Raw genomic sequence first — 27,143 nt, forward strand, 5'->3', positions numbered from 1 at the left:
TTTTTGTCCAATTACATCATGTAGCAATTGGTGCAAGATAGGCCAAACAAAAAACAGACCTGAAGTGTGTTCAGGAGGTGCTATTGGTATAATCATACCAGTTAATTTGATGGTAGATTTGCCCATGTAAACAAGCTTAGAGGAACAGGCCCTGTTCAATGATGAATTTAGATGACAGCTTAAGGGATGAGATTTGTGCCTTTTTTAAATACGTGTCTGAAACAGGTATGTTGTGTCTGTTCCAACCCTCTTTAGTGCTGCCTATAATCATGCCCCTATTAAAATGACACTTTTAGGGACTATTTATTTGATAGACTCTCAAGTATTCATTACCTTAATTATCCAGTATAAATTACCCAGGATACTCTATCCTTGTTTGGCTCAAAAATAATTACTTGTTGTTATTTAGGTGCTAATCACCAAATCTTAATCTTTTGCTAGTTTATTATGTATTTTCAGAGGAAAAATTGAGTCTTAAATACGTCTGTTCCCTAATTTGTTTAATAACAACAGTGTGTCCATTCTGCTTCTGGAGAACTTCCACAGATCGTGTCAGCCTGCAGAGACAGGTAATTGTCTGCATGTCGTGCTGGGAAGTGACAGGACGGGTGTCCCTCTTGCTGTGGATGCTATGTGCTCCAGCGCTTTGAGAGCAGCACGTGAGCAATGCTTGATCCATTCTGATGGGATTTCTTGTTGGCACTTTTCATACAATTGCTTGGGTTGGTCTCCAGTGGTGCTGCGTGCTTGCCACTGCAAATGAAGTCGGCTCCTGATGAGGTACTGCCTCTGATTCAGAGCAAGGCCTCAAGGTGGACCATCTGCTGGCTGTTTTCCTTTCCTTGATGCACTGTAACTGGTGAAGCTACTGGGTGTTACTGGTGCTTTTAATGTGGGCGTGTGAAAGTGGATCTGTGCTTGTATTTGTCTGTATGCTTTTTATTGAGTTAAGACTTGAAATCTGTGAGGTTGAGTTGTATGACACAGGTTTGGTTCATAAGGATTTTGCACTGGCGTGAGTACCCTGCAGTAACTCTGGCTTTGCTCTGCACAGAAGATGGTGGCTTCGGTGGATGCCCTCTGAGATGCCAGCTGGCTGTGGCATTGTAGGAGGGGTGTTGCCCATCTCCAATGGTGAATGAGGGTTAGCCTGTGGACAGACAAACTTTTACAGGCCTGGCTGGGGTCAGTGGCATCCACAGTTAGTGCTGGTTGAGAACCAGATCTGCAGAGCCAGTGTCCGGAGCCTGAGCCTTCCAAGGCCATGAATCTCAGAGGTCTGCATGCAGGAAAGTGAACAGCCAAAAGCTTTTCTTCAGGCCATTTTCCCTGTGCTCCCAGAATATGAGAACATGTGTGTGAAGAGTAGGAAAACGGTACATTTATAAATTGGAAGAGCACCTTATTCTTGCTTTGATTTTCTGTGGAAACCCTGCAAGTGTAGTTACAGAACCAGATGGGACAACAGAGACTCTCTATTCCCAGTCTGCCTCCAACCAGAAGGTCACACTGTCAAGGTACAGCATGCCATCCTGGCACTACAAAATCTGTCTGTTGCTGATGCCACATGTCCCTCACAATGGTAATTTTTGAGCACTTCTCAGTTAGTCGATCTCAGTCATTTATGCCAGAGGTAGTATCACTGTCCCCATGTTGCAAACTGGTTGTAAAGACTTTTCGTAAGGTCCCCTGTCAAATGCATCAAAGAGCAGAAATAAGACCCCTAGCTTAAGTCCTGGTCCTGTGCTGTGTTCACTAGGCTGCAATGCTTCACATGAACACAAAACAGACACTGAACCATATCCTAAAGATATGGTTACTAATATCCTAAAAATATGGTGAAGCTCTAGCTTGTAAGAATAGTGTTTTAGGAGGTAGTGTCTGTAGACCGTTCACTGTAATCTAACAGCATGGCACATGCCAGGAGAAGCCCACAGCATTTTATCTCATTAGTGTCATCACTGGAATTATTTATGAATGTTCTAGGTTTATCTTGGTCTATCTACTTTCAGTCCTACTCTATAGGAAGAGTGATTTTTTAAAAATCAGATTTAAGATATTTTTACCAGTGCTATTTCCAGCTGATGGGATTTTTCATGGCAATTAGGTGAGCAAACAATTACACAGTATGATGTTGAGGGTGTGAAAAATTTAATATAACCCATCTTGTCTATAATAATCAAAGTAATCCTCATCAAAAGATGGTGTGAATTGTGTGTGAATTAATATTATCATACAAATGTCTTTAAGTGTTGATACTCTTTGATGTGGCCATGTAGAAAAGCCTTAGGAATCAGTGAAGATTAAGGGAAAAGTGACTATTTCTGATAACAAATTCTACCCTCTCGTAGTAATACAGACAGATTGGCTGTGCTAAATCGCTTTACCAGGCTTTTCAGTGGTTTTTTTTTTTCCCAAACTTGATTTTTTTTATATTTGGCTATCGAGATGGTGGGAGGAAGAAGGGAGAGAAAGAGTGTTGTCTTCAAGGGAAATATGTATTTTATTATTACTATATGTAAAGTGCATCTGATGTTGCACTCAGATTTGAATTTCCTTCTTCCAGAAATACTAAGGAATTTTTTATGTTACCGGGTGAAATGAAGGAAAGCACTCATTACAGTTCATTTGGGCTTTACCTCTGCAAGAATCTCAAACTATTGACTTCTACAGGCCTGACACCTCCAAGGAGCCTCTGCCTGTGTAGGTCTGTGCATTTTTCTCTCCAGAACACACTGCATCCTCTCACAGCCTCAGGCTTCCCTGGGATACGAACTGTACAAGCATGCAGTTTACCAAGTGCACCGTACCTCTAGTCTGCTTTTTCTCCCTGAAACTAATTCCAGTTTTCTCTTTGTTTCTAACTTCTAACAACCTTCTGGCCCCAAAAAGAGACAACTGTCCGCATCATACCTGTCAGTATGGCTTGGCACTAAGCCTGTTGTAAATTGAATAAGAATATGTGCATGGTTATATGCCGTGTTTATACACTTTAAATTAAATTAGTTTTAAGTGCTTCCATTTGAACACAAAATTTTCAGTTTGTCACTGAAAAATGGAACTGATTTCAAGTTAAAAGTGAAATATATGATGATAAAATGCTGATCATTCTAAATGCTCAGGTATATATCCGATTAACATCATAACCTGATTTTTATGGCAACCTGGCCAAATGCAAACATAAATGAATACGATACGTGAAGAGAGGCCCTTGTTTGAATTTCATTGTTTGCCAAATGTGGCAGGACAAATCCAAAAAATTAGTGAAAAAGCACATAACTTTTTGCTCTGTTGGATACATTTGCAAATGCCTTTTAATGATACGTGAGAATATACTCTGACAAATTCACTGATGAACTCTATTGATTCAATGAGCTGTATCTGTTCATTCGATTCCCGTATGAACCTCACATGCAATAGTGTTCCGCACTTCAAAACATGCATTTTCTTTTTAGTTGAAGCTTTTGCTTTTCACACTAGGAGAACCTTTTTGAAGCAGCACCCCTGTTCTTAACGCTGCACTATTAACTTCTCTGCAGTAGTCAGTCATTTGCTGATATTTGTCAATATGTGCATTCAAAACAGTAGTGCTAGTGTTTAAATATGAGTACTACTTAAACTATATTTCAACTAGCAAGCTGTGGGAATCGCTGTTACCAATAACTGCCAGGAAAAATAATTTCAAACTATAAACTTAATTTGAAACTCACTGTGTGCCGGGAATTACTTTTATCTGTCAGGGCTCCCCAACAAAAGAGTCAGTTATTGTTTAAAGTTTAAACTTTCTTTCAATAAGTTCCCAGACTGATATCTTGTTTGTTCGCTGCCTGGCAAGAAGCAAAACTTTTTGTCAATTCATGTATAAGATCCTGCAAAATGGAAATGCTACTGATTACTCCACGGTACATTGAACCATGATGGAAGATGTGGATAACAAGGTCTTATTGGATTTGGCCTCCATTCCTATAATAAATTTCCTTTATTCTAGGAAGAGAAACTTCTCATAAATAGCGCTTGTTTCTGGCAAATTAAATTAAATGGAGTGGGTTTCCTTGGCACCAGCACTTGTGACTGCTGAGGCCTGCAGTAAGAGCAGTCCTACACCATACCTGAGCTGCATGTGAGATATTTGTGCTGGGGCTCTTGTACACTCGCCAAGGCCTATGAGAGATTGAATATGACTGAAGTTGATGGATGCCTTGCCAACTGCTGCACATTTGTGTTTTATAAAGCATCCCCCATATTGTGGTCAGGCCCAGAAGATAGACTGAAGTCTTATAAACTGTTTAATACATCATGGCTTTATTAAAATGAATACCACACACTGTGAAGGAAGCACTTGAAGCTGCAAGTGCATCGAGGTTTGTTTGTGGCCCCTGCTGAAGACAGGAGCCTGAGCTAAATGGACCCTTGATCTGAACAAGTGCAACATCCTTATATGCCTCTTAGTTCTCAACTGTATAGCTTGCTTAATATGCAAGATTATAGGAGACCAGAAGAAAAAGTGGGAAGCTCTTTGATTTTGCTTATAGTCATTATGTAAAAACACGGCAGTGGATCACTGTTTGCGAGTAGACACAACAGGAGAGAAAAAATAGGTGCTCTTCACATTTCCAGTCATTCCTATAGTGCCTTTGTATCTGCTTACTTGTACATTCATATATTGTGTGGGGGTAGCGTGTGCAGGGTCTTAGCTCAATCCTTTACTAGTAGCTAATGCTAAGCCATTATTTTACTACGGAAAAAGAGGGTTTGCTTTCTCATTTTCTAAGTATTTTTTCAAAATAAACAGGAAAAACAGTGAAACTATATGTGTTGTGCTCTCAGAGGAGGGAGAAGAAAAATAACGTTAAAAAATACGTGTGAATATACATCAGCGTTCCCATACTATCTCAGCAACATGCAACTTCGCACCTAATTGTTTTCCAAATGTTACTCAGCTTAGGTAGGACTTAGAAACTAAGGTTTCTAAAAGGAGTCTGCTAGCCCTAGGTGCAGGGCCAGTGAGGTGAGGGTACATTTGAGGCCAAGGAGCTAAGAATGCAAGGTTAACTTGCTAAAAAAAGAGTGTTAGAAAATGAGAAGGTGCATCCTGAGGCTGCTTAGTCCCAGCTTCTGGCCCTGGTTCCCAGGACTAAGTATTTTGTGTGAATACGTCGTTGGATAATGTGCATAGTCACTACTTCTTTGCAGCTGTCAACATTTCTATAGTTTCAAACACAAAGAAATTCCCTCAGATGACTTGTTTGTGTCTTCTAAGTTTCATTCCTTCAGGGCATACTTCCATGGAGTTGTTAAAGATTTTTATTATCCTTTCATGAGCGCATAACATTTGAGCCTTAAAGTGTGGTCTGGAATTCAGTTCTGCTGGAAAGAATCGTTTTTCCTTTGTCCTTTAATTCTGTTGTTGTAGCAAAGCAGAAAATACTGCAGACAGTGCCATATAATTTAAATAGTTAATGTAAAAATCTTTTCCCAACTGTGACAGGGCAATGTCAAAATGTTCTGAATTGTTTATCTGTTTCTTAATGAGAAATAAGGAGTATTATAGATATTAGGAGATTCCCTAGGGCTGTGTTTGAGGTCCATGTACTGAAAGTTTCTAATGTTTAATAAGTTATAAACTAGCAATATAGGATGATTTTAAAGAGTTTAAAAAATATTTTTATTTGTGGATTTTTTTTTCCAGATTTTCTTTGGATAATGACTACAATATATTGCACCTTTGCAATTCATGGCTGTTCCTATATGAAATTCATGTTCGCACAGAGAGGCCAGCGCACATTTGGGAAATGCGCTTGCACGCGGGCAGCTAGGTTCATTGTCCTCCTGTGCCTGCAGAAAGCAATCAGGAAAACATCTGTGCTTAGCTAGAGCGGATTTTAATGGATTGGGTTCAAATGTTGGCAGAAGGCACAGGCTCCAAGAGCCGCCAAAAGATGGTTAATTGGCTGTCAGCTTTGGAGCCTGACCATTAGCTGGGAGACACAATACTTATTTACAGAGAGTTACGATACTTATTTACAAGGCAAGCAGAAAGCAGTGGGAGTCTGTATGGCTGGGAGGAATGGGAATGAAAAGCGACAGGGTAAGTGGCACTTAAATGCTAGCGTCTTCTTTGCCAAAGGGGGTAAACAGAATAATGCCATAGCTACAGCACTTATTCCTTCTCCAGTTAAAAGTAAACAAAAAAAAAAAAAAGAAAAAAAAAAGAGAGGTAAAAAACCTACAGCCATTTGGTGAGAGAGCTTTCTTCTGAAGTTTGTAGCGCTAGTCATTGCACTTCAAGAGTAAGGATTGTGCCAGGTTTACTGAAATTGTGCTGCTAAGTGGCTAAATTGTCAACTTTTCTTATTACAAGTGTGTAGCTGCCTTAAAGGGAGTTCAGCTGCACTTTAAAATAAATTAATAAATGAAAATATTGGCAGCAGCTGAGTTTGCTGCTCCTTTAGAGTCCTGTCATCCCCCTTCCTGGGAGAGAAGATAATGCTCCCTTCTTTATTTTTCTCTCGTCCTTGATGCAAAACTGGCTGAGTGCGGAACCAAGTGCTTGATGGGGTGAGTTATGAGTGTAAGTTTGTCTTCTCAATCTGCTAGGACTTGATTGTTTGGCAGTTCCTCCTCTCTTTATGTGGTATTCTTGAGCTTCTGTACAATATTTCTAATAAAAAAGAGGCTAGGCAAGTGAAGAATTTTTTTCCCCACATTTCAGGAGAATAAGTAGGCTCAAACTCCTTGTAGATTTCAAAGTGATGTATGAAAATGAAAGTAGGGTATTTGTAGCTGAAGACAAGAGGTGGGTTTCAACTTTCTGGAGGAGCAGACTCCTCTGTTCTGGAAAGAGCAGGGCTGCTGCCTGGATGGACTGGTCTGGAAATTGGTTATTGGAAAACAGTCCCGTGCTGTGCCTTTGAAGGAAAGGAAAAACTCATAACAACCGTTGCTGTGGCATCTTCCGACTCCCATTGCCTCATGCTTGCACAGTCATCTGCTTTTTGACCCCCTTCCCCATTGTTACGTTGTAGCTCGGTTCCTTAAGGGAAGGAGGGTTATGGGCTTTTGTTCTGTCTGCCCAGTGGCCCCTTGTCTTGCTGCAAGTTCAAGCTGCTGGCCAGTTTGAACCACAGTTAGCAAAGGATGTTAAGTTTTGTTGAAATGTGGCTGGGTGGAGGAGGAAAACCCTATGGTTGCCTACAGAGTGCATTTGACTTTTAGTTCAATGCGTATTAGACAGAATAAAATCTGCTCAGATACTCACCTGTAAGAGCTAGTCTAATGCTTTAAGTAAACCTTAATTTGTTTACCACAGTTGCTTTAAAAACAAACAAACAACCCCCACCACATCAGAACACACACACAAAGGCCCTATTAATCAGATTTAAAGCATAACAGCCAATGACTTTAAAATACGTTGAGATGACTTATTTTGGACGGACATGCAAGTGTGTTATTATGCCAATTTTTGGCCAACATTTTTTTTAATGTGTGGAGTCCTAATAAGCTGCAGTCCTGTGGCTTTTGTTTCTTTGCTGTTAGGCAGTGGCAACAGGAGTTGGAAATGCTTGAAAGAAGCATGCTTTTTTTCACAAGGAAGAAGCAATAAACTCCTGGGACCTGAAAAAACTAGTTCTTCCTTCAGTTTGACAGAACAATATCTGTACTAAACTGATATGTTAATTGAGTCTGGCAGCCTCCATTTAATTGTGACTCATTGCAAATGATCGAGTTAGTCAGCTCCTCAGTTGCAGTTCTGTTTTTGTAGTGAGAATAAAAGAAAATAGGTAGCACATATAGTTTTACTTTTTTTTTCCCTAAGAAGCGTTGCAATTTTGAATACTTAAAGATTTATGATTTTCTTGATATATATATTTATTTTTTTTTGTCAACCCACTTCACAAATTTTTGGCCACAATAATTTTAGAATTTACCTATGAAATTCAGTCTCACAATTTATTAGCTGTTATCGCAACCATTGCAGATTTAAATGCATATGGGAAAAAATTAAGCATAACTAAACTTATTTGGCATAGTTACGCTACAACAATAATGCCAGTAACTTTCAGTACTGGCTAGTAAAAAGAACAATGCTTGTGACAATGAGTAGCCCCAGCATCTGGAACCAAATCAATCCCGCTTTAACTGACAGGATGCTGTTGTTGGGTCAGAACAAACACAAGTGCAATGACTTCCTTCAACAAAGTAAGGAAGATACCACTGTGGATCAACCTCAGGAGAAATACTCATCCTCTAAATCTTTTTAGTCTAAGGAATGGTGGTAGAAAATAGGGAAATAATGCAGGAGACTAAACTCACCTTACCTGCATGTAGAAAGTAATCAGTCATTTTTATCTTCTGATTTGTATTATACTTACTATTAAGAAAACTTAAGTTAGGCCAAAGTCTTATTTTGCTAGGAGTCAAACACTTAGTTTAATTGTACCTAATCAAAAAGGCTTTTAGTCTAAGCTAACTATCTTAAGTTGAGAAAAGAGAGGGTGGAAGGGAAAAGAGGGACAAATCAATAATGATGCCTGCAAGGTCTTTCCAAAACTAGAACAGACTATTGGGACCACTGCTAAATCCATTTGGTTATTACCAATTACTTGCAGACCTAAAGAAATGTTCTCCATCCAATTTGCCAATGTAGTCTGGTTTATAAATGATAAGATATACAATGGCTTGATCAAATCCTCCAAGAGTATTTAAGCTTTAGAAGTTTCCTCCTGAATTCTGTAAACCAGAGTCCTAATGCACCTGTGAAATTATGACCGTTGTGTAGCAACTATTCCAATAACTATATAATAATATCATGTGCTTTTAAAATGCTTTCCAAGCAGAGGATAGTCTTTTTTTTTTTTTTTCTAAAGTAAAATTTGCAAAAGATAGAGGAAAGAGCTTTAACTTAACAAGGAACATGCGAGAAACTGGTGCTCAGATATCAGTTCACAGAAATCTGCACTGGTGCAATTCTAAACTGTTTAAAGGGTTTCTGCTGTAACAGTCAGTGTTTATGTTATTCCCAGAGCTCTAGCCAGTGAGCAGAATGTTTGGAATCACTATTTTGTGTGTGTGTTCATATATTGACATATAATAAAATATATAAATAAAAAATAATCCAGGATTCAGAAAAAAGAACTCAATCTCAGAACAGCTTTAAAATATTGCAATAATAATTAGTATTGATGTGCAATACTGGTTAATTAAAGGCCTATTACTCCCACGTGAATAAGAGGGGAAAAAAACTGTGAATTATCTTCATCTATGTAATATCTCATCTCGGAAATATAGGTTAGTAGGACTGGTCCCTGATTCCTTATCTGAGATTAAAGATAATTCTTAAATTCTGACATCATATGGAGAGGCTGAAGCTTCCCATTTTTCTGGGGTAAGATATGATTACAATAGTTATGCCTTTATCTAAAAAGGAGCTGTGTATAACTTGCATACTTCCTATGATTAATGTTGTAGTTATTTCTATTGTGCTAACGCATAATGCTTCTTGCACTTGCTTTTGTAGGACAAACCTACATCCATCAGTGGAGCGTTATCTTGCCAGCTTCTCCACTATTTTTATTTAGCTAATTCAACCATTGTATTACTTAAAAGGATCTAATTAATCATTATGTTCCTAATCTTGGCTTTTATTGAGACCACAGTTAATTAAGTTTACAAATTGGCATGGCAAAGTTTGATCCAGACAAATTACCTCAGAGGAGGATTTGTACCAATAAAAATCTCTGGACCAATATATTGTTGGCTTACGCAGCTGGTGATAAAGATCTATCCGGGTAGTCCTGAGCTGGGGATGGCTCGTAAATGCAGCCACGCAATGCACACCAACTTACTGAAAAAAACTCGGCAAATTAGAAGTTGGAGAATGTCACAAGCTCTTCTAAAAGGTTTTGCAGTGAAAGAGCAAGAAAGATCTTGCAAGGCATTCAATACCCCAGCTCCTGCCTAAGTCGATGGCTTCTCCAAGTCTAGCACGGCACTGCTGAAATCAATGGGAACAAGATGGGGCTTTCCTCACGTTGCCTTGGGAATTGTCCAGTGCCAGCTGGGGCAGCCACCCCGGCACGTCGGAGGCCTTGGCCCACGGGTGCTGAGGGGCTGAGGCTGGCGGGGGCCGCGTGGACTGGGGCAGTCCCAGGCAGCACCCTGGCCTGCGGGGGCCTGCGCTGGGCGAGGAGCCAGGAGCTGAGGGAGCAGGCGGTCAGGCTGGGCAGCAGCGGGGGGATATAGAGACTGACAGGATCTTCATGGAAACCCTGGGGGGCAGTGCCTGAACCCCCATCGCTGCGCAAGAGGGCACACGGCCGTGCTTGGTACGGAGACTCCCAAAATGGGGGAGGCTTGGCCCTTGTGAAAGGCAGCTCCTTCTCCTGCAGGTCTGCAGCTACAGAGGGGTGAAATGTGTGGAGGCCTCAGAGCCAGCCATGCCCCAGCAACACCCGCAGCAAGGGGTGGTAGTGGCAGAGTCCCTCCCGTGGGACGCGGGGGCCCCAGCCTGCTCCTTGGGGGGTGTGGGTGCTTGTTGGGGGCCCAGGACGCTGATGCTCTGGAGGAGCTGCTGGGGCTTGTCGAGCTCTGGGGCTGTTACGCCTGCTGTTTATCCCCATGAGTGTCAATGGCAGGGCTGGGGAGGGTCCCATCCTGATGGGATCCACCTGGAAAAGGTGGGGCAAGGGCACCTTTGCTAGTGGGCTGCCAGCCTGCTGAGGAGAGCTTGAAGCTGGGAGCGGTGGGAGGGAGGTCACAGGCGACAGTTAAGTGAGGCAGCGGCGGGCAGGATTAAAAGCGAGTGGTACAGGGTGATAGAAGCAGGGGAAACCTCAGGAATGATAAAACAAGGCAGGGAGAGGCCCATCGCAAGTGCCTGTAGACAAACAGACGAAGCATCGTTGGCATAACTGAGACTTGGTGGGCCAGTTCGTGTGACTGGAGTGCTGCTATGGAAAATCAGGTAGGGAAGGTGGGCAGGGGGAGGAGGCGTGAAGGGGCAGCTTGAATGTACATGGAGCTTGGAAGTGCTCCAGGCTGGCGGAGAGCTTGTGGGGCAGGTCCAGAGGAGAGGCCTGGTGGGTCTGGTGGTGGTTAGTCCAGTCCCCAAACAATTCAGTACTCCTGTTTCTAGAGTCACAGGTAAAAGGAATCCTTCAGGTTTTGTGCCAGGTAATCAGTCATATAGCATTAGAAAAACACTAAGAGCACTGGGCATTTGTTCTGGAAAAATAAACCTGTGTATGAATGTTTTGCTTTACTGGATCTCTTGTTTTTTCCCAGTGTAATCAACAGTGAATATATTTAGAAGTGTTTTTCCAGCAGTATCTGCAGGCTGTGCCGATTAGATACAACAATTCATTTAAAGAGTCCATTGTTCTTCGCAGAGGCTAGATAAAGCACTGCAGGTTTTTTGTGTATTTACTGTGGTACTATTTGTCTCATTCCCTTTTTTTGTCTTAATCTGAAGCATTTATTCATATTCATTCTCCACCTTGCTGTCTGCTGTTGCAGTCTGAGCTCAGTCGATGACTCTAACCTCTGCTTTAAGGGTATTAAGAATCCTGGGGTAACTTTAAACCACACTAATGTTTCTGTGGCTGTGGTATAAATGGATGTGTGATAGATAGATATCTCTGTTCCTCTTCAGTGCAGTGCTAAATAGTCCTGGATACTATTAGACCAAAGCTGTAAAGGGCAGGATGCTTGGTTCGTGCTGAGCCAGAACTACATCTTTCAGGCACATTTGAACATTTTAGTACAGAATGGCTGAAGTTAGGCCTAAGTAATTTGCTGAATGAGAGCACAACAGTTCAGAAGCAATCGATGAGGTGGTTCCTTTGAAAGGGAGACCAAGTGGGTGAATGAAGAAGAAATTAATGCAATGGCCACTGAAATGCCGTACTCTTTTGCTGACCTTTGGCAGTGTTCATGAAGGGGTGGGGGAAGAATAAGCAAACTGAAGTGTTTTAGTTTTTGGAGAATCTTAACAGAAAGGTTGTATTCCTTTGCGTTTTGATTTTCCTTTTAATGATAAAAGTCTCCTAAGTATTTTGATTCTTACTTCTTATGTACTTTGGTCTCCTTGCTTAATTAAACGTTGAAGGAAATTGATGGGAAACAACTTGCTGTTTTATTCTGGGTCAAGTGTTGTTTGAATCGTGTTGATCCAAAACAAATTGGTTTTCTGTTTTATTGTTTTCTAGCTGTCCAGCAAACTAGAATATTGCTGATTTGCCAGCTTTTCTTTTCATTTCTGTGCCAGGAATATTTATGTCTGTAAGTCTTTTTAAAAAAATTCCTTGAAGCTTAGATATTTTTGCCCTTACTATGAAAATATTTTGGAAAAAAAAATTTCTTAATTTAGATACATTGTTATCTTTCACTAATTCTGCAACCATTAGCAGGTGAAAATAAGCTTGCTTTTTGTAACATTAGTTATTGTGATACTTAAGTACAGAGAGACATCCCTGCAGTTACATTTTTCAGAGTAATGTGCTATTACTGGAACTAAATTATTCATATAAAAAGGCTGATTGATCAAACACAAGCCACTATAATGTGAGGGCTAGAACAAGGTCAAACTTAATTTACAGGTATATGGAAACTAATAAAATCAGTAAATTGCATATGCAGACAGGTATTTCCACTCATGAATATCATTGTTTTCATTGTTATATTTTATAGCCTGTTTTCCACTTCTGACTTTCTCATAGACTGCAGTGTGCATTTATTCATCCTGGCCTGTAAGCACTTTACAAAATATTTATTAATGGTAGTATTAAACCCGGGTCCTCAGTTAGTTATACATTCCTATATCATATAAGAATTGGTATAAACCTCTTGCAGTATCTTGACATGTCAAGTAAAGATTATCCTGGTTCAGTGGTCTGTCTCCCAAGTACAAGCAATAAGTTCTCAGAGGTACATAATTCACAAAAAATTTTAGAGCCAATAGAATAATAAACTACTCATGATTATCTGGTGAATTTCTCAATCAGTTGTGGTATAAATAATTTATGTATGAATTTCAACATTGCATGCATTACCATTCCTAAACAGTGATTACATCTTGTTGGAGAATCTGGGGACTCCAACTATGTAATAAAGCAGATACAATTTAGGACAGGTCAGACAGAAGCTTTATTAACTATGATCATCCCGAGAGAACAGTCAGCCAGCATCTCCCCGCTGCTGCCCTGTTCTCTGCCAAGTGACTGCAGACCCAACCTATATACTGTGTCAGAGAAAGCGGAAAGAGGCAAGGAAAATCAATAATTTCAATGTTAACAAAGCCAGGTATCCATCCATGGGAGGATGGACTCCTTAAGTAGCTTGCTAACTGCCACCGTTCTAAGGAATCAAACAGATTCCGAGCCAAGAGATGGCTCTTGGTGGATCCTAGAGTGGCACACCCAGTATTATTTTAGCTCAGAAGTGAGAAGTTGGAAACAAACACAAACTGTTAGCTTTTAGGTGGAAGGGAACCTTCCTTTAATAAAGACAACTTCTTAGCCAGACCTCTCAGTCATAAATGTTAATAATTTTACCACCACAGTCAATCCCTATCACACACGCAGCAAGAAAAAAAAAAAAATGCTGCAATAAGTGGGTTGAAACGATGCCATGCAACTTCCCTGACCAATCACACAGACAATGCTGCTTGAGGAATTAAGATGAAGTTGTTAATCAATTGCACTATAATCAACAGTAAAGAACAGCAAATATGAAAATGAGTGTCATTTGTTTTGTATCGGGTTAGATGGCAATGTAGACTGCTTCCTGACGCTCTGTTTAGTAGAGACACTGTTCTGGCTACGTTACGCTCTCACATCCTGCTTTGCCCATGCTAGAAACATGCAGTTGTACACAGGCATAAAGAGAATACATGCACTTACAGGGGATATTTGCTAAGGCATCAAAGAAACACATGTCAATTTGTTAATCAGAGTAGCGACATCACAGGTCCCAATTCTGGAGCAAAAACATTTTGTGATTTGGTGGGGGAGGAGCGGAGTAACATTCTTGTCCTCTTATCTTTGTCGTTGTCACAAACAGACTTGATTACCTGAATTCTCTTAATGCTAATGATCTGCTTCTATCTGATCCCTCCCATGAGTTCATCCTTGGCCAATACCCTGTATCATTACTCCTTATCTCAGCTTATTGCTGTGACCTTTGCAACAAATCATTAATCAATTGCTTGCAATTGCAAATCAATAGCACTCTTCAGACATGTAGAAGTTGTTCTCCCTATGTCGGCGATTTCTTCCTATCGTCTAAACCCAGAGAAAAATGGGGAAAAAGTAATCTGAGAGAGATCGGGGCAGATCAGTTGTGGACAGCGTTCAGCAACCACTGAGAAGCCATCTATTGGCAACTGAGAAGTGATTTATTTAGTTTTATTGCAATAATGTTCTATGATTTTTTTTCCCCAACTGTTTCTATGCCCAGAGTTCCTATCTATTGTCTTTATGCTGCTGACTCTTCCTAGTACTCCTTCATTGTGGGCAATCTTCTAGAGACAGGAGATGCATTGCCTTGGTTGGCTTCAATTGGACACATAGATTGGTTGTGAATGTGCATTGATTTGGTATCTAACAGCTGGACCAAAGTTTAGCAATTTGCACACACAGAAGACAAACAGGTGCACTGAAGCTTGTTATTCAATATTAATTTAAGAGGGTTGTGTCTTCTGTACTTGGATATTTATTCCTCGATTTTAGCCTGTTCGCATACCACTGTGGCTACAGTATGGGCTTGAGTTTTTCTTGTTGATTGCTTTTTTTCTTTTAATCTTCAAAAATCTTAAATTTTTTTTTTATTGCTGGTTTCAAACTGTTGCAAACTGGTCTTTAGTTAGCTGTTGCTACAGCTTAGATTTTACCAGGACTTTCTTTGAAATTGATTGCTGTAACGCCTGTGTTGAAGGCTGCTTATTTTCTATTATCTGAGACATGGCTGAGAATCTTAGTTGCTTGATTTACATTTTTTCCAATATTTTTATCTATCTCCCATTGTTTTAGTCACATAATAGGTCACCTACGTTATTAAGAATTTAAATTAATGTTTTAATTTTACATTTTAAGCTCTGAATTCCTCATTGTCTCCTTGTTTTACTTATTTTTAGATCTTTTCATCAATGTACAGAGGCCTGCTGCAATTTTTAATCATATCATTTAGCAATAAGCATAAAAATCAAGTAAATTTGTAAAATAAATGAATTCATAACATGATTATTAAACTAAATGAAGGGTAGCAAATTATGAAGATCTACAAAACTGAATTATATTCTCTATTATGCATTTCTGGAAAAAAAAAAGGAACACTTGAGAATTAAAATTTAAGCCTATTCAGTGTTCATTGATTAGTCAGTGAAGCCTCATGGATATGATTAGCTTATGGCAGTCTCCAGTATTGGTTGTTGGAGAAAGAATTCACATCCAAAAAATTAAGGTACAATAACCAGTCTTATGCTAACAGTGAATGTTATTTTGTGCAACATGTAATAAGATCTAAATTAGCTGTAAAAAGAGAATATAATTGTTTATATTGTCCCAGCTGTGTGTAAGTAACACCATCCTAAATTGGCCGTATTTGGGTGGCAGTGAGCTTCACACAATCAAGTTTAAAACCACACTATTTTACCCCCCCCTTTTACTTGAAATAGCAGTTGGATATTCTGAACACCTCTGCGAGAGAAGTAATGACATGAAAATGATTTTATTTGCAACACAGGTACTTTCTCTGAGCGATCTCTCCTCACAACTCCAAAAACCAATTTGGTTTGGTTTGTTTCGTTGGAGCTGTTATTCAATAAGGTTCCTGTAGCCATGTTCAATATTTCATGATTTGAGCCCCAGATAAATATACTGCATCACATAGTTTCACTGCTCACATTTTTTATGTATTTAAATAGAACTGAACAGGATGTTTTAGAAGAACATACTTCATCTAGAAATGCCAATTTGTCAAAACCGGAATTGTGTGGGAAAGGGCTGATTTGATCCATTTTTTTTCTGTGGAAAAAGCTTTAAGAAACAGATTTCAACTGCTGAGAGCATCTCACTTCAACATTTTCAACATGCAAGTGGCAGTTTTCTTGGCTTGGAAAAAATATTTAAACTATAATTAAATGCAATGAGAATAAAAGAAATGCATAGAATTTTAAGAGAATGAAATAATGCTAGTAAAGTAAATCAGACTTTAAGTACTTAAGACTTTAATTAGACTTTATGGCTCTGCATCCACACTGTTTTCAGCACTCCTGTGCTTAGATGCAGCTAGCTCATATTTCTTAATTTTGCCTGACACACCCTTGGCCTAATGCTGCTCCCATTCAGAGTCATAGTAAAATAATGCTACTTCCATTCAAACTGGCAGTAAAACTGCTTTGGGGTTAGGTCAGCGCTCAACAATTGAAAAGCTCGTCTTTGCTCCTATGGCAGTATGCACAATCCAGGAGGTGGCTACTGTCTCGAGAGGTGCACTGCAATGTCCTATAAGAACTAAGAAAAAAAGGTTATAAGAAAACCACAAAATAAACTACTGCTTAAAACACAGTTTCACTGAGAAGATTTGAATGCATTATAATATCATTTTCCATGATCTTTTTGGTGCTGTTTGAGAATGTGTGGATTACTGTCTGATAAATGCAATTTTTTGTGCATCATTACTTATGAGAAGAGTTGGTGTAAAAACAAACAAACAAACAAACAAAAAAAACCCCAAAAAACCACGTTACCATCCCATGTTGGAAAGTCCCTTGGAATCACATTATGAGGGATAAACCCAACAGGATTCAGCAGAAATTACCCTGAAATGAGTAAGTTATTAGGAATTACCTTGATTTTCATTTGATAGAGAATGTTCTTTCTGCACTTTTTTAAAAACAAACAAACAAAACACCTACCCTATGTAATTATTTGGTGGAATTATAGTCCCTCTTTTTATGTGTTATTAAAAACAATTAGATCAGCCTATTGACAAGTTGCTGGTTTTTTGTTAAATTGTACAGCACTTAAAGGCTTGAGAATATTCATTAAAGATTATTGGTACAATTTCATTAAAAGAGTGCTCAGGGAATGCAGTATTGTATCTTCCCAAGCTGTGATTGACTGAAATGATTTTCTTTTTGGCCAGTTAAGTTTTGACAGAATTGATGTCATGTAAAATGCTGCTTTGCCGGACTTTAAAGGTTACTATATGGACCTGTAGAGAAGATGCCTATGGGAGGTTATTTGTTCTTGTATGCCATGATCAGGCCTTTCCTTACCCCAGAGTAACTGTAAGAAGGGAAGGGTTATTTAAGACAATCAATGGCCCTTTGTCATTCATTGAATTACAAGTTTTCTAATGATAATGTAAATCTCACAATACTGGGTTACTGGCTTATAAAACCTTGGGCTAAATGCAGGCTTAATGCAAGGTACAAAAATAACAATGCATCAATGCTCACGTAGGGGTGAGGTGTACACATGGGGAGAAAGATCTTGAATTACTGGTAATTCTCTGAAAACATCAGTCCTGAGCTTCTTGGTAGTCAAAACGTAAATATAGTCTTAGAAATTATTATGTAAAGTTGAACAACACAAAAAACTGCATTTTGTCTCTTTATGAATCATTCACACGTGTACATTCACATGCGCAATACAGCACATTATTCTGATTCTCATCATCTCACAAAATAGAAGTAGGAAAGAGGGGAGTGATATCTGGGATGAGTGGCTTCCATACATGGGTACAATAAAGGTATTCTGAATAGAATAACTGGGCTTTGAAAAGATTACGTGTGTAAGTTATAGTTGCCTCTAAAACCAAGAATGGTGACTTGAACTGGAGAACAAGAAGGCACAAGGTTTAAGGTGAAGAAAAAAAGTATTTCTTCATGTAAAGCAAAGTATAAATTGTGGAACCACTAGTTTTAAAGAGCGGTGAAGACAAATGTATATGGATTCACAGTGGATTAGACAAATTCATGGGGGGTTAAATGTATCAGGGGCTGTTGAATAAGAGTTTCAGAAGCAAGGTCTGGGTAGGAAGCCCTAAGGCAACAGAAAATGGGAAAGTGAGTGCTCTGGGCTTGTGAAAGGACAGAAACAAATAATTTGAATTACGGGGAAACCCCTTAGGATTATATTTGGTATGGCATTCATACGTGTGTGCACACATATACACAATGTTAGACTACATGATAGGGTTTTCTATTTTTGTGTGCACGTGTACAGAAAGAAGTCTGTCTTTAGGTATAGCTATTTAGTATCTTTGCTTTGTAGTCACGTATTTCTGGGTATTATTTTCCAGAGGTTACAGACTTTTATACCTGTCAGTTATCATCCCTGTAAAACTATGAGGTCTCTCTGCTGTGTATTCAGTGGAAGATTTTCTTTAGTCTCATTTGGGCTGTCATCTGTTAGAACTTGGCTTTGAAACTTATTTGCTTTGGAGGGTAGGATCGTACTGTTTAACTACTCGCTCAGATGGGAAGTACAATTTAGAAATAACATCTGTGCAGCTGTTGAGGCATTCAGAGGCACTGCCAGGCCTGCTCTGTGATTACAAGCATGTGCGGATTGCATTCCCTCGGCTGGTTTCCTGTACTCAAATTTGAGAATGGAGATCTTGGATCCTCCCTTTATTAAAGATCCTTTCTTATTTGATTTGAGCTTGACTTGAGCCTTTGAGGGATTAGGAGTATTAAAAGGACTGAGTATGCCCATGGGAGAAAGATTGTCTTCAACTGCTGTCTGTTAGTAATCCCTGCGTGATGCAAAGCGAGGATGCAGGTTGCAGAGAGCTGTAGTTACCATCTGATGAACAGAGGGGTCACAGTGATGCCAGGCTTTTGATGGGGCTTTGATTATAAAATGTTAACCGCACAGGGAGCAGGAGTGGTTCTGCTGCCTCAAAGCAAGCTGAGAAATGCCTATTTAGCTCTAAACACCGGCTGTGGCTTCAGAATTTGTGATTCCTGGTGCTTTCCAAGATATCTTGTGTTTGGTTTTATATGGTCTGCTGTAATTTATGTCATAAAAGAGTTGCAAGCTCAGAAAGGCTTTCATATATGCGTAATGTAACAATGCAGAAACAAGATAAGCTTGGAACACTTTATGGATTTATCTCTTAAAAAAAAAAAAAAAAGCTGTTTCACACAACGTATGATTGTTCAGGTGTTTAGGAGGTTCTCGCCGATCAGCTCAGGGGGAGTGCACAGGGACAGATACTTAAATGAAGACAGAACAAAACTGACATTTTTGGTATTTCCGCAAAATTCACCTTTAACTTCTTAGAAATGGGAAGCCTTGCAATTAGGTAAATTAAAACCATGTTTAAAGTTGAAGGGCTTTTGGCAAGGAAAGGATCTTTCTATGGCCGGACCTAGAAACAGACTTTAAGGTTTGCAAACCTTTCGGCCTAGACTCTGTTTATGAAGCCATGTGCCCAAAGGCATACAAAGCATGGGCTGCATCTGTACTGCAGTTGCAGGTTATTGATCCGTAGAGACTCTACGCTCCTTAACTTGGGAAGGGGAACATGGGACAAAGAATTTAGAGGAGCTTATTATTAGGAGCACAGAATGACACCAACAATGGTATCCTATATGAGAGCCTGTGCTGGGAGGTTCATAAGGCACCACACTGCTTAGCCTTGTTGCTTGGGTCTCTGCAATCATGCTTGCACTACAGACATACCCCCGACTCAGAAAACTCATGTTTAGGTTTGAATGCAAAGAGTCAGACTTAGTCTGCAGCCTGATCACAAATAAAAAGAAAGTGCATGCTGGAAAAACAAACTCTTAATCTGGTCTTGAATAGCAATTATGATGCATTTAGCATAAAATAGTAGTTACGGGAAAAATAGGTTTTCTTTTCCATTTGCAGCAATGTGGTTTCCTGTGAGATTTAATTAATGGCTCTCATTTATTCTTATTTCTCCCTATTCTGTGAGCGCTGAATATAAAAGAACACATTTAATTTGGCTTCTGGGCAGCAAACAAATTCATTTAATGTTGATATAGAAGCATCTCTTTTGATTTTAGAGGGAAAAGAGGGAGAGACGTGGAGGGGAAATGTGATTAGTAGCATTGATATCATAGACAGTTTGAATGGCTTTAGCAATCAGAGTGAATTTTTATGAAAACTGAATTTATATTCCTGCACAACAAATCAGAGAATGGGGAATTATCTCCAGTAGCACATTAGATAAATGGAGCCCGCAAGCTATAACCCACTTAATCTGGATGTAACTTTTTATCTTTTGGTGGGTATAGGAGATGTTAGAAACACACCTATGCTCTCTTTTATCTTTTTCAATTAAGATAATAAGCTTTCCTTTGGCTAATGTTGTCTTGAGGAATAAATTTCAGGTTAAACAAATCTTCCTTTTGGATAAGACAGGCTATACTGTGCATTTCACTATGATATTGAAAGGGACGGAGTAGCCAATCTGCAAAGTTACTCCTACAAGCATAGAAAGCAGGGAGTGAGGTGGGTATTGGTGGATGGATTGACCAAGTCAGCTAGAGGGCTGTGTTCATTAAATTAATGGAAGCATTGCTACCAACTTTCAGTTAATTCAAGATCAAGCCTTAAGGCTTTCATTTCTACCAAGCTTGGTTGCAGACCCATTGGCATCAAGAACTAAAATCCAGTGCTATAAACTTACACCTGCCTCTTTTACATGAAAAGGCTGCTCTTTAAAGGCAGATTAGCTTATTTTGAGGAGTGTGTTGTTAGCAGGAGAGGCTGGAAATGAAAGCAGCAGCCTATTGTTTCATGTAGCAATTGTTTGGTTCATAGGGTCTAGGAATAAGATGAATATGAAAAAGTTTTGCTCCTGTCTTGTGATGCTCAATCTAGCAAAAGAGAGAATGAAAAGAATAAAAGAAAAATGGAAGCATAATGTAGGTGTAAAAATTGCTCAGGACCCACTGCAAAGGGTGTCAGTAGGCAACAGTGAATCCTGAGGATTTCATAGCACCCAAAGCTGAAAGAGCAGTACCGCTTCAGTTTCCTGATGACTGTACACAACTTGACATTTTGAATCCTGCTCAGTCCTGTCTAACATCGTCTGCTCTCTATCCCTGTAGATCAGTCAATATGGAAGCACAGGTATCTCTGCTTTTAATGACATGACTAATTTATTTGTTAAAAAAGATTGAGTGGTGAATAAAAATTTATATTTTGGCTGCTATAATTGCATCATTCATCAACTCTTTCTTTGCCTTTGGCAATGGACATTCTCCTCTGGCACAGTACTAATTTTAGTTCATTTAGGCTCTTTTAGTTTAATTTTTTTCATATTTGTTGTGGCTTAAAGACACGTGACTGGCAATTTATGTACACCATAAGCTTGGGGTGTTTATTCCCTCCCCTCCCTGTTCCCTTTTAAAAATCTTTTGAGTATATTTTTTTTAATAGAGTTTTGAAACCAAGCTGTATTAGCAGGAGTGGCTGGCTGAGCTGAGTAGCTGAAGGCCATTTGGCCTTTGTGCAAATCTCTTTGCCCTGTAATGCTGTGCAGTTTCCACCACTGAGTCTTCTCACCAAGTGTCCTCTGTGGTCTGCCTTTCAGCCCTGGGGAAACGCACAATAGCAGCGTATTCGCCAGGTATTCTTCTTTCTGCTCTTAACACTAGTTTATAATATTTGACTCCTATATCACCAATATGTGATTTTCCAGTGTCTTGGATCTTATGTGGTCTTTTGGGCTGGTAGGGGTAATGCTGAGTACAAAAGAAATTATCTAGGGTGTTTTTTAGGCACAATTTTTGAATGAGTTTGAGGCATGAAACAGGAGAGGATCTAACCTGCACCCTGTGAGGTGAAAGATGACAACTGCTACTTTTGACTCCTGAGTGGATATGTAGCTTCACAAATAAAACGTTTAAAGAAAACAACATTCTGGGTCCCCTAGTGTACCAGCGTGCTCATATCTGTTACATGAAAAAAGCAAGAAAGAAAAAATTAGAGTGAGAATAAACAGTTCTTTGCACACATTTATCTGTTGTATTCATGAGGCACCTTGCCTTGGGAAGCAGTTTGGATAGAAGATGCAGATGTGCTACATTCACTGTGCTCTATGAACTGCATTTGAAGAGGATCATTCAGGATCAGAGAAGTTATCTTTTTATTCCCCGACATAGTTCTCAATTGTATTCTCAATTGATTGAGGTATCTGACCTGGTACAAGTTCTTTCTTTTCCAAGAGAAAAAACATGGAGTTCATATGATTTGCATTGGCTTTCAGATTCATTTGCCATATTACTGCAAAATGCCTCATACAAAATCAAAGAAACGGATGCTACTTGCTGAATTTCTCTACTGCTCGTATACCTTCAAGCTCTTACCATAAACTTGCTATAGGGGCTGCTGTTGGCCATCTTCCTGTTTTTAATGTCACTGTCCTTTGGCAATACATAGATCTTGGTGAAACAAGATGTTTTTCTCTGCAAGCTGTATGCATTTTTTTTCCACAGTCTGCTGTGCATTTTAGGCAGGCTGTGAGCTAATGATAAGATTGTTAAGGTGAATTCCCAGATCACCATGTTTTCTGCCAGAGATGAAAGGCCATGTAAATATGCTTTTCTGGCTCCTCTCTCAGATGTAATTTCCCTGTTTTTTCTTTTTCCTCTGCACTCTGCTGGCAATACAGAATCACATCATCTCTGTGTACCTACATAGCCTTCTTCAGTGTTATCAGAGTGCAATTATTAATTAATCATCACTATTTTTCCCAATATACTAATTCATGGTTAAAACTTCTTCAATTTGCACTTGTGTTTAAATTTGTGCAAAGTACCTGAGAATGTTATAATAAAATTAACTTCTAAAATTGTTAAGTAATGCCTCTTCCAGCAAAAAAATATCTATTTTAGAGGGACTAATTCAGATGTTTTGGAATGTGCCATATCCTGTACCCAGCAAGGTCATCCAAACTAACCTTAGAAGTAAGAAAGGGAAAAGTAGAGCGCTCTATCTTGAGTTGGATCTTCCAAGACTTCCAAGGCTCTTGTTCTCCCACTGGAAACCTAGAAGCTTAGGACAGAAACAATTTTATCCTGAATGTCTGCACTCTCATGCTAGAGCTGCTCTGTGAGATCTAGTGTCATCAGGGAATTTCTGATCATCAGCCCATAATTTCTGATCATCTGCCCAATAAAACCCAGTGGTGTCATGTTCATCCTTAGGAATCTTACTACTTTGGAGAATACAAGTGCCTAGAAAGTAAATTATAACTTACTGTTTCTATTGCCAACAAAATGGGCTGAATTTAAACAATTTCCTTGTTGAATGGGAATGTTTAGCTGGGGTCCACGTATGCAGAAAGAAAGAAAATGTTTGTCTATACACTGATTTTAATGAACAATAAAATTCTTTGACATTCAATTGTGAATGTAAGTTTATGCAAAATCTGCAACACGCATCCAAAGGCAAAACTGAGGTCCATTTGGAAATTTGAATCTAATTAAAGTTGTTCTCTAAACTTTTTTGTTGGGGTCAAGCTGTGTAAAGAACAATTTAACCCTTCTTGATGCATATGTAGTCAATCAAGTTAATGATGTTCCTATTATTTTGGTAAGTAGTCAGAATATGTGTGACACACATAGAACTATGGCATTCCCTCATGGTAGGTCCTCAGGCACTGAAAGAGCTGATGACATTTTATAAAATGCAGTTATGTAAAGCATTGCTGGAGGCAAGACTGCAAAGCTAAATCTTTACTGTTTCCAAGGCAGAAAAAACGTTCTAATATGTTTATCTGGCCTCAATTGTCATCGAAACTAGACTAGGCTTATTAGTTACAGTTAACAGGACTCTTCAGTTCAGCTACAACTAAAGGTATTTATTAATTAGTCGAAGAGGGACTCAAAATTATTCTTAGTATTTAAAGTTGGTTGTACTCATTCATGGCTTATTGAACTAATTAGAATCCCCAGAAAAGCTCTTATTTTTATCTAAAAGAATAATGTCCCACATCCTATCACTGATTTAATATTTCTTTTAAAGTGAACTGCTGTGAAATCTAAATTTAGAAAGGAACTCTGAACAGGGACAGTTTTTGCATAGCTTACAAATGAATTGCTCATGAATCATTCCACGACATATTTAGATGAGTAATGTATTTTTGTAATGAGCAGTACATACATCTTTGTCAATCTTCAGGTTTAATTGGGAATATACTCAACTCTCTCTAGTGCCACATGTAATACAGTTTTGGGGTCCTGTGTGACTAAAATGGGAATTATAGATGTTGGTAACTTTACACTGTTGATAACACTGTGAGTTGGAAAAATGGCATGTGTAAGCAAGGAAGTAAAGTATTTCTTTGCAATGATGCCTACCTAAAGGTGTACTAAATTTCTGCAACTTGAATCATTCCTGTTTGAATTTGGAAAAGTAATTACAACAGCTAGTTGAACTTGATCAATAAAGGATAGAAATAGATTTTCTTTTTATTGGTCTTATTGATAACCTTTAAAAAAGTTTTCTGTTCCTAATGCTTCTGTTGGTAACTTTGTTAGCTATGGTCGAGCAATTCCTATGAGTATAGTAAGGTTGAAAGTGCATTTACTTGCTCAAGAATTAGGACTTGGAACATGCTGTTTGAGGATAGATTATCCAAAGCTGAACAAATAGCTTGTTTTAGACAACCGCTCTCTTCTCCATCCCACATCATAATACATCAAAAAACAAACCCTAATGTCATCTAGTCACATAAAATCATGCTTTTCTCAAATTAAACTTTGCAGTTCTGCACTCGTTGTCCCCCTTTGAGGTCTCTTTACACAGGATTGCATGTGTTGTGGCTCAATCCATGGCTGTTGAAGAACTTCATTTTTTTTTGTTTAAGCCTAGTGACCTGTGGCCTGACAGAAAAGGATAGCTCCTCCAGAGAGCGCTAGAAGTGGGCACCTAGGAGGTAAATGATGCTTTGCCAGTGTTTGGGGTGGGGTGGGGGGGAAGGGGCTTGTTTGAAATGATCCAATGGGTAGTTTTCCTAGGAAACAAAATACCATGTCAGAGCAGTCACCATACAAATTCATATTCTGACACTTATGGCTAGCAAGATGGTCAGTTCCCAACCAGCAAAGAGTGGTGGGGCCAGGGGAATGGTTAACTGGTAAAAAGGCAAGGCTACTGCAAGCTTGCTAGAGGTTTATTTGGACTGAGGAGACAGAAAATTCACGCAGCTACAGTAGTAATAAGTCATTTCTGCAATACTAAAATCCCCACATTGGCTAAGAAATCAGCTCAGCAGATGGAAACAGTTGCATGCAATGCAGAATCCTCACGTTGTATGAGTGTGTGTAAGCTGCTGTGCGTTTTGTGTCAATGCGTCAAAGGAGCACTTTGATTATGTGGTCTGGACCTGTGCTTTACAGAACAGCATTTGGATCATACCATTCTGCTCTGTCTTCTCTAGAGGATTCGGAATTAGGCAAACTCAAATGTAAACCAAAATTCTGTTCCCATCTGTAGCTAAGTAACTCCTGAAAAGGCTAAAGGAGGCGGTAGAGCAAAGCATTGTGCAAACCACAAGGGTGTTCTTCTGGTGAAGTGCAGGCAGTTACTGATAGGCTCACTCGTGCTTTAAAATGTGGTCTAGATTTTACTATTAGACCTGTGCCAAAAAATCTCTGAAAACTACAAGTTCATTGAAATTTTTTTCAACAGAAGTGCCTGAAGTTAATTCCTAATTCTGCCAAAGAATCCCTACAGCTTTGCATGTACCTTAGAAACATCTAACACGAGGTATCTCATTGTTCACCAGTGGCAGTTGCCAGAGGAGGAAGCTCTATTTCTTTACAGCTTGAGCTAAATATCCATGGTCCCTAGGTGTGGTTGTTAGTTACACCCATCCTTGCTGGGTGGGACAAGGACTGGAGGATGAAAGTGTATGTAATGCATGTTTGACTGATGAGCATGACCAGGAATGGAGCTCATGGCTCTTCAGAGACACAAGTATGCTAATTTGGTGGATGAGTATAGCATGTTTCTTGCCCTTATGGGAATTAAAAAATAAAACATGAAAGAGCACTGGCAAAGTTAGCCCTAGGAAGGAGATTCCAATAAATGCTACTGGCATTTGATGGTGTGAATTGTCCTATCTCCTTTTAATGGCTGGCCCTGCTGTTTTTTGTTTGCTTGGTTTGTAGGCAAAGATTGTCAATGACAGGCTTCAGGAAGCCTGGGATTAGGTTTTATTCCCTTGCTTTGACATATGATAAAGTCGATTTGTATTGACCATATAGTTTGCAGTGTCTCTGTACCTCAAGGTGTGCAAATACTGTGTGAAAGCTACAGTAGATTCATGCTTGGAAATTATTATAACAGTTAATGGGTGAATAAGACAGAGCAGAGAAGAAAATTATGAGCCAAACAAATGGATTATGACAGGCAGTCTTTGTGTAAATTACTGTACATAACTGCGCAGTAGTTCCTGGGAACTGTGCTCTACAAGTTGAAGATCTAATTAATGAAGTACTGTAACAGATTAGCATTTGAGTCATTTTTCTTATTAGTAATCCCTAATGCCAGCTATGATAGTTTTATTACCTCGCCTGTTTTTGGAGGTTTATTTATGGGAGCTTGGTCACAGACTAGTGGAGTTATTTTTTGATACTTCAGTCCAAAGTTATGTGTGATTATTGGCTAGGCTTGCTGTGAAGTAACAACTTTTATTTTCTAGGTCATTTTAGTACTTGAAGATTTCTAGACTTGAAATACCATTTGCACATACACACACAGATATGACATTTCCAACAGAAGCGCTCTGGAAAACCAAACTGGTAAATGCTAGCCTATGAAATGTTACATAAGGATAAGCATGTTTCATAGGGGTACAGCAACCTTGTATTGATCTGGATGAAGAAGCCAGAGATACAGATTAATGACATAGTGTAGGGGAAGCTTTCTTCATATGTGTGTCTGTTTGCAGCCATGAACTGGTTCATGCAGCAGAAGAACGGAGTTTCTAAGGGAGGTGTGTGTGTATTTGGATATGTCAATGTATGTGAATATAAACTTTGCTAAATTTAGCTTTAGGTCAGACCTATATAGATTTCACAAACATGAGAGCCAATGAGGGTCACAAAGTTGCTCGTTCCACCTAAGTACTACTTACAGTTCCTGGAGCAATCA

General features: G+C 39.2%; 1 long non-coding RNA gene across 2 annotated transcripts in view; it reads left to right on the forward strand.

Moving 5' to 3' along the window:
- Positions 1-6,461: 6,461 nt before the first annotated feature.
- LOC148052004 (uncharacterized) overlaps positions 6,462-27,143 on the forward strand; it is a 33,373-nt gene continuing 12,691 nt past the window's right edge. For both annotated transcript variants that reach the window (XR_015699000.1, XR_015698999.1), the window contains exons 1-2: positions 6,462-6,558; positions 24,853-24,921. This is a non-coding gene — a long non-coding RNA (uncharacterized LOC148052004). The remainder of the gene's footprint in view (positions 6,559-24,852; positions 24,922-27,143) is intronic.

The sequence above is a fragment of the Nipponia nippon genome, unplaced genomic scaffold (assembly GCF_047370975.1).
Source record: "Nipponia nippon isolate SJK-2023a ecotype South Korea unplaced genomic scaffold, ASM4737097v1 scaffold_5, whole genome shotgun sequence".
Classification (NCBI taxonomy): domain Eukaryota; kingdom Metazoa; phylum Chordata; class Aves; order Pelecaniformes; family Threskiornithidae; genus Nipponia; species Nipponia nippon.